At 49.9% G+C, this 12,660-nt stretch overlaps 1 protein-coding gene across 1 annotated transcript in view; it reads left to right on the top strand.

Annotated features, from left to right (window-relative positions):
* cd99l2 (CD99 molecule-like 2) overlaps positions 1 to 12,660 on the top strand; it is a gene marked incomplete at its 5' end in the record, with an annotated part of 77,688 nt that overhangs the window by 31,462 nt on the left and 33,566 nt on the right. The gene's annotated exons all lie outside the window — the stretch shown is intronic.

Genomic DNA, 12,660 nt, shown 5'->3' with positions numbered 1-12,660 from the left:
CTATCTCTCTAGCAGCCACCCCTCCTGCAGGGAAGCCTGAAGTACCTGCAGGATCAGGTAATGACAGAACATCTGCATTTTTATTGGGTCGTTAATACGACAATGTGTTTGAATGAGGTTAAACCCGTGGTTAAAGACCAAAGTAGGGCTTGTTTGAATTGATATATGATCATAACCCTCGCAATGCATTACTTAAAGCCGCCGTAGGCGACCTCAGAGAAATGAGCAAGAGTGAGTTTACCTGCCCAGCAGAAATAGAGCAAGCAATGTACTACAAGCCCAATGCACGTGCAGAATAGTCGACTAATTGATCGAAAGGAGCCGTAGTCGACTGCCAACCTCTTAGTCTAATGCACATTTAAAAAAAAAAGTATAGGGGGGGGGGGGGGGGGGGGGGGGGGGGCAGGTGGCGCACGGAGATTACGTTCGTCACCAACACCGGGAGACACTGGATTTGCCTGTTCGAATCCAGCTCCCGGCGTTGCTATCACCTTGGCTGGCCTCTCACACTGATACAATTGGCTGTATCAGGGGGTGGGAAAGCTGAAGGGTGGGTCCTGGGCGTTGTGGAGAGCGACCCCTACAGTTCGGTCGGGGCGCCTGCTCAGCAAGGGTTGGAACTAAGGAGAGATAGTGTGGCCTTCCACACGCTACACTCTCCCCGGTGAGAACCTGCGCGGCCAGGCTGCACATGCGTCGGAGGAAAGCATGTGACAGTCTCCGGTCTCCCGGACCAACAGTAGGGGAAAGTACGCAACAACCAGGAAGGGTGGGATGGGAGAAAAATCGGGAAAAAGGAGGAAAAAAATAAAAAATAAAATTATAATATATATATAATTTTTTTTTGGATCATTCTTTCCAAAAGCAAAGAAGCCTAGAAGCGTGGTTAACGCTAATGGCACGCATACCAGCGAGGCTAACAGCCTAATAAAATGGACACAGAGGCACTGAAAGAGGATTTCACCCGTCTAATGAACACACTGGACAAATATCAAGATGTATCCATCAGTGGACCAATTGCATGCTTTCGCAGAGGACAAAGAAGCCTACCAGTCGACTATCTGCAAATCTTTTTTTTTAAACTTAAATTTGTATTAAACATTTATAGACAAACAACACAACATATACAATAACATCAACAACACTATTAAACAGACATAAATAATAAAGAAAAAATGTAATACCCAAAAGACGAAAAATAAAAAATACTGACTTAAGCAAATAAAAAACATAAAACAATTGTCATATCTTAAACAAAAATAAAATTAGAAAACATTTAGTGTGTGACATGGGTTCTGTTATGGTTTGACACCGACCCCAAACGCACGACACAAGAGAGTAGGAATTCAGAGTTGCCAAATACAAGGGCTTGTTTATTTGAATACTAAATATAAAGAGTACAGGATAGGCAAGTCAACAAGACAGGTAAATAGGCCAGGGGGCAAAAGTTCTGCTGCTCTGCAGCTTCTCCCGTGGTGGTAGTTTGGGAATAGCAGATGTTGACGTCAGAACCGCTCTGCAGAATTCTCTCGGCAGAATCTCCGATGTGTTGCGAGACCGAGAGAGGGAGAGAGGGAACGAGTCAACAACAGTGCAGGTTGAACGAGCAGGAGAACAGGGTGAACTAATCTTCGTGTAATTAAACACAGTGAGCACAATTCCAAAACAAATCCCAAGTGAATCTCTTCGTGTAATACACACAGTGAGCAAAATTCCAAACACAGTCCCAAGTGAATATCTTCGTGTAATATACACACAGTAGTGAAGTCCAAAAACAATCCAAATGTGAAATAATATCTTCGGTGTGAGCAACACACAGAGGGAGAAGAAAAGTCCCAAAAATATTATCCCAGAGGGAACAAACAAAAGGGAACGCTGGGTGAGTGACTGTCTGACAAAAAGGTGGTAATCTTCAGTGTAATAGTAACACACGAAAAACGGAATAGATCAAGACAGTCAATAAAAACTCACCCAGACGTAATGCGTAATGGTGCTGGAACAACAGCGGAGCGAGCGCGCGCCGCGGGAACAGGTGTCCAAGAGGAAGGCTTCTTGGAAAAATCCTGGAGATAGCACAGAGAGCAAAAGCAGCAGCAGCAGCAAAACGGAGAATGCAACCAGAGAAAAATCAAGACAATCCAACAAACTTAGAGTGGAGAAACGGGGTATAAATAATAAGGGATTGATTGATTGACAAGCAGTGACAGCTGGGGAATGTGATTGAAAAGCGTGCAGACCTGAGAGAACCAATCAGCGACGTCTCAGATGACGTCACTGGGGAGAAGCGTGTGAATGAGGGAATTGAAATAATTAACAGAAAAAACAAATGAAAACAGAGCGAGGTGGTTAAAGGAACAGAACGAGTGAGAGAGCAAGGACAGAAACCTCACAGTACCCCCCCCTCCACGGGAGCCACCCGGCGACCAGGCCGACCCGGCTCGTCAGGATGGGCTCGATGGAAGTCGGCGATCAAGCCGGGATCCACGATGAGCTGCCGGGAGACCCAGCTACGCTCCTCAGGGCCGTAACCCTCCCAGTCCACCAGGTATTGGAACCCCCGGCCCCGCCGACGAACGCCCATCAACCGGCGGACCTGCCACTGGGGGTGACCATCCACCAACACGGGAGGCGGCGGATCAGGAGCTGGAGGCATAAGGGGACTGAGGGAGACGGGCTTAACCCGGGAGACATGGAACACGGGGTGGATGTGCATGGATGCAGGAAGCTTCAGGCGCAGGGCCGCCGGACTGAGTACCTTCAGGACCTCGAAAGGCCCGACGAAACGGGGGTTGAGCTTCTTGGCCGAGGACCGTAGCGGGAGGTCCTTCGCGGAGAGCCACACCCTCTGCCCAGGGCGGTAAGTCGGCGCAGGAACCCGGCGCCGGTCAGCACCACGACAGGCGCGCTCAGATGTCCGGAGCAGCGCGGTCCTGGTGATCTCCCAAACTCGTCGGCAGCGGTCGAGGTGGACCTGCACGGAGGGAACTGCCACTTCCGTCTCCTGTGCGGGAAAAAGAGGGGGCTGGTAGCCCAGGGAGACCTCAAAAGGGGAGAGGCCGTGGCGGAACTGACCATTGAATTGATGGAGTATTCAACCCAGGGAAGGAAACGGCTCCAGGATGCTGGTCTCTCGGCTGCCACACACCGAAGAGCAGACTCTACGCTCTGGTTCATCCTCTCCGTCTGCCCGTTAGTCTGGGGATGATAACCAGAGGAGAGACTGACCGTTGCCCCAATCCCTTGCAAAAGGCCCGCCATACCTGGGAGGTGAACTGGGGCCCCCGGTCAGAGACGATGTCCTGGGGAAAGCCATGAAGGCGGAACACGTGGTGCGTCAGGAGGTCCGCCGTCTCGGCCGCCGAGGGAAGCTTGGAAAGGGCCACGAGGTGGACCCCCTTGCTGAATCGATCCACCACGGTCAGAAGGCAGGTGTTCCCCTGGGAGGAGGGCAGACCAGTGACGAAGTCGAGCGCCACATGTGACCACGGACGGCTCGGAATGGGAAGTGGCTGCAAGAGCCCGGAGGGTGCCTGGTGAGAGGCCTTGCTGCAAGCACAGACCGCGCAGGCCAATATGAACTCCTTGACGTCGTTCCGCATGGTGGGCCACCAGAAACGACGAGCCAGGAAGGAGAACGTGCGATGGACGCCAGGGTGGCAGGCGAACCGGCTGGTATGGCCCCACAGCAGTACCTGGGACCGGACAGAGTCGGGGACGAAGAGACGACTCCTAGGGACGTTGCTTGGAGCACGTTGGAAGCGTAGGGCACGCCTCACCACACCCTCGATGCCCAAGGTGATGGCTCCAACCACTCGGGCCTCCGGGAGGATGGGAGAAGGGTCCTCAGAGGGTGGAGCCCCCTTGGAGTGCATCCGGGACAGGGAGTCGGCCTTCGTGTTGCGGGAACCGGGGCGGAAGGTCAGCGAGAAGTCGAACCGGCTGAGGAAACTGGCCCATCTCGCCTGCCGACCGTTGAGGCGCCTGGAAGCGCGGATGAACGTCAGGTTCTTGTGGTCCGTCCAGATGGTAAAAGGCTCCTCGGCACCCTCTAGCCAATGACGCCACTCTTCCAGCGCAGCCACGACCGCCAGCAGCTCCCGATTGCCGGTGTCGTAGTTCCTCTCGGCGGGGAGGAAGCGACGCGAGTAGAAGGCGCAAGGATGCACCTTCTGGTCTGAAAGAGATCGCTGGGATAGGACAGCGCCCAGGCCAGAATCCGAGGCGTCCACCTCCACGATGAACTGTCTCTTGGGGTCAGGGTGGAGCAGGATAGGGGCAGAAGTGAACCTTCTCTTGAGGGAGCGGAACGCAGCGCATGCCGCTGGGGACCAGTCGAACGGCAGAGCGGGGGAAGTTAGCTTGGTAAGTGGCTCCGCCACTTGACTGTAGTTCCGGATGAACCTTCGGTAGAAGTTGGCGAACCCGAGGAAACTCTGTAACTCCTTCCGAGTGGTGGGTTCTGGCCAATCCTCCACAGCCTGGATCTTGCGAGGATCCGCTCGGGTCAAGCCCTTCTCAACGATGAAGCCCAGGTAGTCGACGGAGTTGGAGTGAAAACGGCACTTCTCCGCCTTGACGAAGAGCCGATTGTGGAGGAGGCGCTCCAGCACACGGCGGACATGCAGGATGTGTTCCTCGAGGGTCCTGGAAAAGATGAGAATGTCGTCCAGGTACACCACCACGAACACCTCCAGCATGTCACGAAGGACGTCGTTCATGAGTGCCTGGAATACCGCCGGGGCGTTGGTGAGGCCGAACGGCATTACAAGGTACTCATAGTGGCCCCTGGGGGTCTTGAAGGCGGTCTTCCATTCATCGCCCTCACGGATACGGACAAGATGGTAGGCACTTCGGAGGTCCAGCTTGGTGAAGAACGAGGCCTGGGTCAGTGGCTCGAAGGTGGAGCTCATGAGAGGTAGGGGGTATTTGTTCTTGATGGTGATCTCGTTGAGCTGACGATAGTCGATGCAGGGTCGCAGGTCCCCATCCTTCTTACCAACAAAGAAGAACCCGGCCGCCACCGGGGAGGAGGAAGGCCGAATGAGTCTTGCTTCCAATGACTCAGAGATGTAGAGATCCATCGCCTTCTTCTCCGGGACAGTCAGACTGTAGAGGCGGCTGCCGGGAAGGGGAGCCCCTTGGCGGAGGTCGATGGCGCAGTCATAGGGGCGGTGAGGTGGAAGGGCCTGAGCCCTGGTCTTACTGAATACCTCCATGAGGTCGTGGTACTCGGGAGGTATGGACGAGGGGTCCGGGGGCAACTCACCAGCGGGCCTCCGGGGCGGGGGACAGGACGCCGCCTGCAGACAGCGGGCGTGACAGGAGGAGCTCCAGCCCCTGATGGTACCGGAGGACCAGGCGATGTGGGGCTCGTGCAGCGCGAGCCAGGGCCTACCCAGGACCACCGGGACAAGGGGGGATTGGGTAATGAGGAACTGGATTCTCTCGACGTGGTTCCCAGCGATGGTCAGCACGACTGGGCCGGTGCGTTGAGAGATGTCGGCCAGGCGGTGTTGGTCCAACGAAAAGATCTCCAAGGGCCTCACAAGGTCCTCAAGAGGTATGTTGGCTCGGGTGGCAAACTCGAAGTCGAGGAAGTTCTCGTCTGCCCCAGAGTCGATGAGGGCCTCCACCGTGGCACGTTGGTCCCCCCAGGCCAGGGTGACGCTCATCAGATGGTCAGGTGGTGCGCGGCGCTGGGAATGGGAAAAACGGCTCACCAGGATCTCCCGGGGTCTCGGTGAGCCTGATCTTTTGGCCGGGTGGGGCAGTCGGCGATACGGTGTCCCGCACCTCCGCAGTAGAGGCAGAGACCGGACCTGAGCCTTGCCTCACGCTCCGCCTGGCTCAGATGAGAGCGTCCCAGCTGCATGGGTTCCTCCTCGCGAACCGAACGGGGAAGCCTGTTACCACCAGTAGTGTTGGGGACGGGGCGTCCAGGAGTCCGGGGTGCTTCAGGAGGTAACAGTCGGGTCCTCTCGCGCCTTCTCTCCAGGAGGCGTCCGTCAATACGGATGACGAGGCTGAACAGATCCTCGAGGGAGTCGGGCAACTCCCGGGTAGCGAGCTGGTCCCGGACTGCGTCACTGAGCCCCCTCAAGAAGGTTAGGCGAAGAGCAGGTTCGTTCCATCCACTCTCCACCGCCGCCAGACGAAACTCCATGACATAGTCCGTCACCCTGCCGCTCCCCTGTCGGAAGGTCCCCAACCGGGCTCCAGGGTCCAGACCTCGGGCTGGATGGTGGAACACTCTGCGGAGCTCCGCCATGAAGTCTGGATAGGAAAACAAAAAATCTGCTTCCATTGCCCAGGAGGAAGTGACCCACTGGGCAGCATGGCCTGAAAGTAAGTTCGTTATATAAGCCACTTGGGACCCACGAGCAGAAAAACGGCTTGGTTGATGACGGAAAACCAACTCACATTGCATGATGAATGTGGCACACTCCTCGGGATTACCGTCGAACAGCCGTGGGACGGAGAGACGGGGTTCCCGAGATGCGAGATCTGCTGGGGCTGCGGGGAATGCTCCTGAAGGGTGTGAGAGATGAAAGGTATTAACGGTGTCGCCCAGCGAGTGAAGCTGAGCGAGAATGTCGGACTGTTGTCCCGCCATAGCGGCCATTGAACCCTGCATAGGCAGGACCTGATCCCTGACATTCTGCACCGCAGCCGCAGCCCGCTCTAATTGGAGACTGTGATCCCTGGTCAACTCGACTTGATTTGCAAGCTCGGTTCTGACCCTCTCTGTGTTGGCTGGGGTCGTCATTTTGGTTGGATCGTAATGTTATGGTTTGACACCGACCCCAAACGCACGACACAAGAGAGTAGGAATTCAGAGTTGCCAAATACAAGGGCTTGTTTATTTGAATACTAAATATAAAGAGTACAGGATAGGCAAGTCAACAAGACAGGTAAATAGGCCAGGGGGCAAAAGTTCTGCTGCTCTGCAGCTTCTCCCGTGGTGGTAGTTTGGGAATAGCAGATGTTGACGTCAGAACCGCTCTGCAGAATTCTCTCGGCAGAATCTCCGATGTGTTGCGAGACCGAGAGAGGGAGAGAGGGAACGAGTCAACAACAGTGCAGGTTGAACGAGCAGGAGAACAGGGTGAACTAATCTTCGTGTAATTAAACACAGTGAGCACAATTCCAAAACAAATCCCAAGTGAATCTCTTCGTGTAATACACACAGTGAGCAAAATTCCAAACACAGTCCCAAGTGAATATCTTCGTGTAATATACACACAGTAGTGAAGTCCAAAAACAATCCAAATGTGAAATAATATCTTCGGTGTGAGCAACACACAGAGGGAGAAGAAAAGTCCCAAAAATATTATCCCAGAGGGAACAAACAAAAGGGAACGCTGGGTGAGTGACTGTCTGACAAAAAGGTGGTAATCTTCAGTGTAATAGTAACACACGAAAAACGGAATAGATCAAGACAGTCAATAAAAACTCACCCAGACGTAATGCGTAATGGTGCTGGAACAACAGCGGAGCGAGCGCGCGCCGCGGGAACAGGTGTCCAAGAGGAAGGCTTCTTGGAAAAATCCTGGAGATAGCACAGAGAGCAAAAGCAGCAGCAGCAGCAAAACGGAGAATGCAACCAGAGAAAAATCAAGACGATCCAACAAACTTAGAGTGGAGAAACAGGGTATAAATAATAAGGGATTGATTGATTGACAAGCAGTGACAGCTGGGGAATGTGATTGAAAAGCGTGCGGACCTGAGAGAACCAATCAGCGACGTCTCAGATGACATCACTGGGGAGAAGCGTGTGAATGAGGGAATTGAAATAATTAACAGAAAAAACAAATGAAAACAGAGCGAGGTGGTTAAAGGAACAGAACGAGTGAGAGAGCAAGGACAGAAACCTCACAGGTTCAGAGACCCTCTTTGAACCTCTTTCCTCCTTTACCCTTCGCCCTCTTGTGGTGTATTTGGTTCTTCCTCTGTGATGTCGTTTTCGTTCCCCTCCCACTTTCCCCATCTTTCTCCAAATTTCTCTTCCTGTAACCTCAGCATGTGTGTTATCCTCTCCATATCCTGTATTTCTTCCACTATTCCTACCCATTGTGCTATTGTCGGTGGGTCTTCTTTGTACCACAGTCTTGTTATTGCTTTTCTGGCCGCTATCAACATTATCTTTATTAAATATTTGTCCCCCCCTTGTATTCCCTCGTGTGTCAGGTCTCCTAAGTAAAGCACCAGTCCCGTTTGTGGTAACCCGTATCCTAATATTCTGATCATTGCCTCCCCTATCTCCTCCCAATACCCCTTCAGCTTCTGACATCCCCAGAATATGTGCGTGTGATTTGCCCCCTCCTTCCCACACATCCTCCAGCATGCTCTTTGTGTTGGTGCATATTTTCCCTTCAGCTCTGGGGTTATAAAGAATCTGATTATGTTTTTCCATCCAAACTCTTTCCATATCCTCGATCCTGTTGTTGAATGTTGCACCTCGCATATGTTCCCCCATTCCTTCCCTGTTATTTCTATCTCTAGCTCTCTCTCCCATTTCTCCCTTATGTAATCGGTCGTGTGTCCCTTGCTGTTCATTATAGCCCGGTATATTGCTGATATTACTCTTCCTTGCCCCCCTTCGTATGCCCATACTATCATCTTTATTATTCCATTCTGTTCTTCGTCTTTGGCCCCCCTTATTTCTTTGTTGTAGTAGTCTCTAACCTGTAGATATCTGAAGTGGTCCCTGTTTTCTAGTCCAAATTTCTCCTTTAATTTTTGTAGTGTCTGCATTTCCCCCTTCTCTATCATTTTGCATATCGCTGTTGCCCCCCCCCCCCCCTCTCCCACCTTCTGAATCCATGGTCTAACCTCCCTGGTTTGAATCTCTTGTCATGTGCTACCCATCTCAGAACCCCTGACTGCTTCTCCAATTTGTGTGTTTTTACTACTCTGTTCCATATGGTCAAGGTGCATTTGGTGATTGGATCTAATAGTCCCTCTTTTTCTTTAAATAGTTCCCTATCTCCCACCAGAGCTTGTACCTTGTATCCCTCCCCTTCTTTTTCAATGTCTTTCCATCTTGCCTCATATCTGTCGTTACACCAGCACGTCACTGCTCTCAGTTGTGCTGCATAGTAATAATCTTGTAGGCTGGGTACTGCCATCCCTCCCTCTTCCTTTGGTAGTTGTAGTGTTTTATATCTGACCCGTGGTCTTCTCCCCGCCAATATGAACCTCGATATCAGTGTTCCCATTCCCTGAATTGATTCTGTGGTATTTGTATCGGTAGTGACTGGAATAGGTACAGTAACCTTGATAGTATGTTCATTTTAATGACCTCTATTCTTGAATTGAAGTCCAAGGGCATTACTGTCCATCTCTCTAAGTCTCTCTTGATGTTCTGATTTATCTGTGTATAGTTCGCCTCAAACAGTTTCTCCACCCCTCTCGTGATGTTCACCCCTAAGTATTTAATCTTGTCCATGTCCCATCTTATCCCGTACTGTTCCCTAATTTCCGTCGTTGGGGTATAGTTCCATGCTAAGGTCTGTGTCTTTGTCACGTTTAGTTTGTATCCTGAGTAGTGGCCATATTCCTTCAGTAGATCCATCAGTGCCGGGAAGCTCTTGTCTGGTTGCCTCATGTATACTATCACGTCGTCCGCAAATAGGCCTAGTTTATATTCCGTTCCCTTTATCCTTACTCCCTTAATGTCCTCGGTCTGTCTGATCAGTTGTGCCAGTGGTTCTATGAAAACGGCGAAGAGCGTTGGTGAGAGACAACATCCCTGTCTGGTAGCCCTCTCTAATCTGATTCTATCCGTCAGACTGCCATTCACCTTAACCCTCGCTGTCGGTTCTTGATATAGCGCCTTGATCATCTTCATCGCCCTCCCGTTCAGTCCGAACCTCATCAATGTTTTATATAAAAATGTCCAGCTCACACTGTCGAATGATTTTTCTGCATCTAGGCATCAGTACCGCGCTGCCACCTTGTTTTTGTATCTCCTCTACTATGTGTAATGTAGGCCTGCCGCGATAAGCAATAAATCGATTAATTGCCGCGATAATTAAAATTAATGCAATGATTTTGACGGGCGCGATTAATTGCTATTTGCGCGTTTGTTTTAATGAGGCGGAACCAGTGCCCCTTGTCAGTCACTGTCCGTGTTGGGAGGCGGGCCGCTGGCTTTACTACAGAGCACAGCACAGGAGCGCCGTGGGGCAACGCCACATAGCTTAACTACATTTCTCAATAGTGTTGCTCCTTTTAACCAAGTAGCGTTAGTTATAGTGTAACGTTAGCTATTTTTAGACCCAAGTAGTTACTCGCTACTGCCCGGAGAAACTGGACTGCTAAATAAAGATGAAAGATCGAGTGTTGATTCTCATTCAATGCTAACAACATTAGCTAAATAGCTAACAAACGAAATACAACGTATAGCATAGCTACAACACAGAATAACGTTAATACAATTACATGCATCATTGTTTACAATGAACGGGTGGGGCTAGTCAAAGGACTGGACACGGGGACAAGTTAAACATGAATTCATTTATTATAACGTAGTAGGTAGTTTCGAGTCGTGCTGCAGTGCCTACGCACCACAGCTATTCTATTATATACTGCTTTGACGCTTCCTCCTCATCGTTGATTGCCTGTAGTAGCTGCATCTAACGTTAGTAGCTAACGTTAAAACTAACCTAAAGTTAGTTGTTCACCAACAATCTCAATATTTGTTTTATCATTAGCTCAAAAACACAGAACCGGACGAGACAAGTTGTCGGCTCATAGGTTCTGCTAGGATAATCACAACAATACTTCCGGTCCGGTCGGTGGGCTTCAAAATAAAAGTCTAAAACACCGGAAAAGACGGAGCGGTGGGCTTCAAAATAAAAGTTTTGGGAAATAAATTTCTCAAAAAAGAATTCTCTAACCGGTCGCAATAATATCGCTTATCGCGATATTTTCGGGGGCAATTAATCGCCCAGCAAAATGTGTTATCGTGGCAGGCCTAGTGTAATGTCTTTCTCACGTTGTCCTGTGTCTGTCTCCCTTTAATAAATCCAGTTTAATCTTCATCTATAATGTCTGGCATAAACGTCTCAAATCTCTTTGATATTATCGATGTATACATCTTGTAATCCACGTTGAGTATGGACACAGGTCTGAAACTACTACATAATTCTCTATCCTTCCCTTCCTTCGGTATCGTGGTGATTATGGCTTCCTTCCACGAGGGGGGCATTTTTCCCTCTTCCATCGTGTGTCTGAACGCCGCCCCTAACATGGGTGCTAATTCCGTTCTAAATGTCTTGTAGAATTCCGATGGGAATCCGTCGCTCCCCGGAGACTTGTTGTTTTTAGCTCTACTAATTGCCTCTTCCAGTTCTCGTTCCGTAATTATTTAATTCTTCATTCTGTTCTTTCCCTATCCATGGTAACTCTAGCTTCTCCAGATATGCTTCTATTTCCTCTTCTCCCGCTGCTTTTGGCTGTGTGTATAGTTTCTCATAGTATTCTCTAAATGTCCTCTCTATTTCAGCTGGGTCTCTCAATATTTCATTAGTCTTTGTATCCCTTATTGTGTGTATCGTGTTCAACTTCTGTTGCGTCCTAATTCTCCTAGCCAACAGTCTGGTCGCTTTTGGTCCCCCTTCATAGTACGTTTGTTTCATGAACCTCGCTTTCTTTTCTATTTCCGTCAATAATTCCCTATTTATCCTGGCCTTTACTTCTTTGATTTCTCCGAGCGTTTCCTGTTCTTTTGATATCTGGTGTCTCCCCTCTAGCTTCTTCAGCTTCCCTATCAGATTGTGATATGTCTCCGTTCTGGCCTTCTTCAGCATTGCTGTCTTCTCCATCAATTTCCCCCTTATCACCACCTTCAGTGTGTCCCATAGAATGTTCGGATCTACCGCCCCGTTGTCATTTTCTTCCTTATACCTGGCTATCTCCTCCTTGATCTGACTCACCACCCCCTTGTTATTTAATATTCCTACATTTAGTCTCCAGATCGTGTTCCTCCGTCTCCCTTCTAGATCTACTGTCAGATATATGGCACTGTGATCCGATATGTCCGCTACTCCTATTCTGCTCTCCCGTACCCTGTAACTGTCCCCCGTCGTCATCAAAAAGTAGTCTATTCTCGCATATGTCACGTGCGGGTGTGAGTAATGTGTGTATTCCCTGTCCATGGCGTGCATCCCCCTCCAAACATCTGTAATTCCCATTTCTGTCATCTGAATATTCATATATCTACTGATTGGTGCCCGTCCTTTTCTAGTACTCGTGGTGTCTAGGTCGTGATTCAGTACTACATTAAAATCTCCCGCGCATATCAATATCCTTTCTAGTTCCATCACTATCATATCAAAAATGGTCTCATATAGATCCCTCTCACTCTCTGGGGGTGCATAAACATTCACTAACGTAATCATTTGACCCTCCATTTTTCCCTTCACCAGAACAAACCTTCCCTCCTTGTCTCTTACTTCCTTGATCAATTCAAATTTGACTGTGTTTTTGATTAACGTGATTACTCCTCTCCTCAGGTTCCGTTTAAAGGAACTATAGTATGCATTTTCATATCCAAATCTCTTCAGTTTCTCATGATCCTGTGCTACCAAATGTGTCTCCTGCAGAAAAATCACTTCCATCTCACTTTTTTTACATTTCAACATCACTTTGCCCCTC

This window comes from Notolepis coatsorum (genome assembly GCF_963971535.1).
Source record: "Notolepis coatsorum genome assembly, chromosome: 4".
Taxonomy (NCBI): domain Eukaryota; kingdom Metazoa; phylum Chordata; class Actinopteri; order Aulopiformes; family Paralepididae; genus Notolepis; species Notolepis coatsorum.
This window is presented reverse-complemented; position numbering and strand designations above follow the sequence as displayed.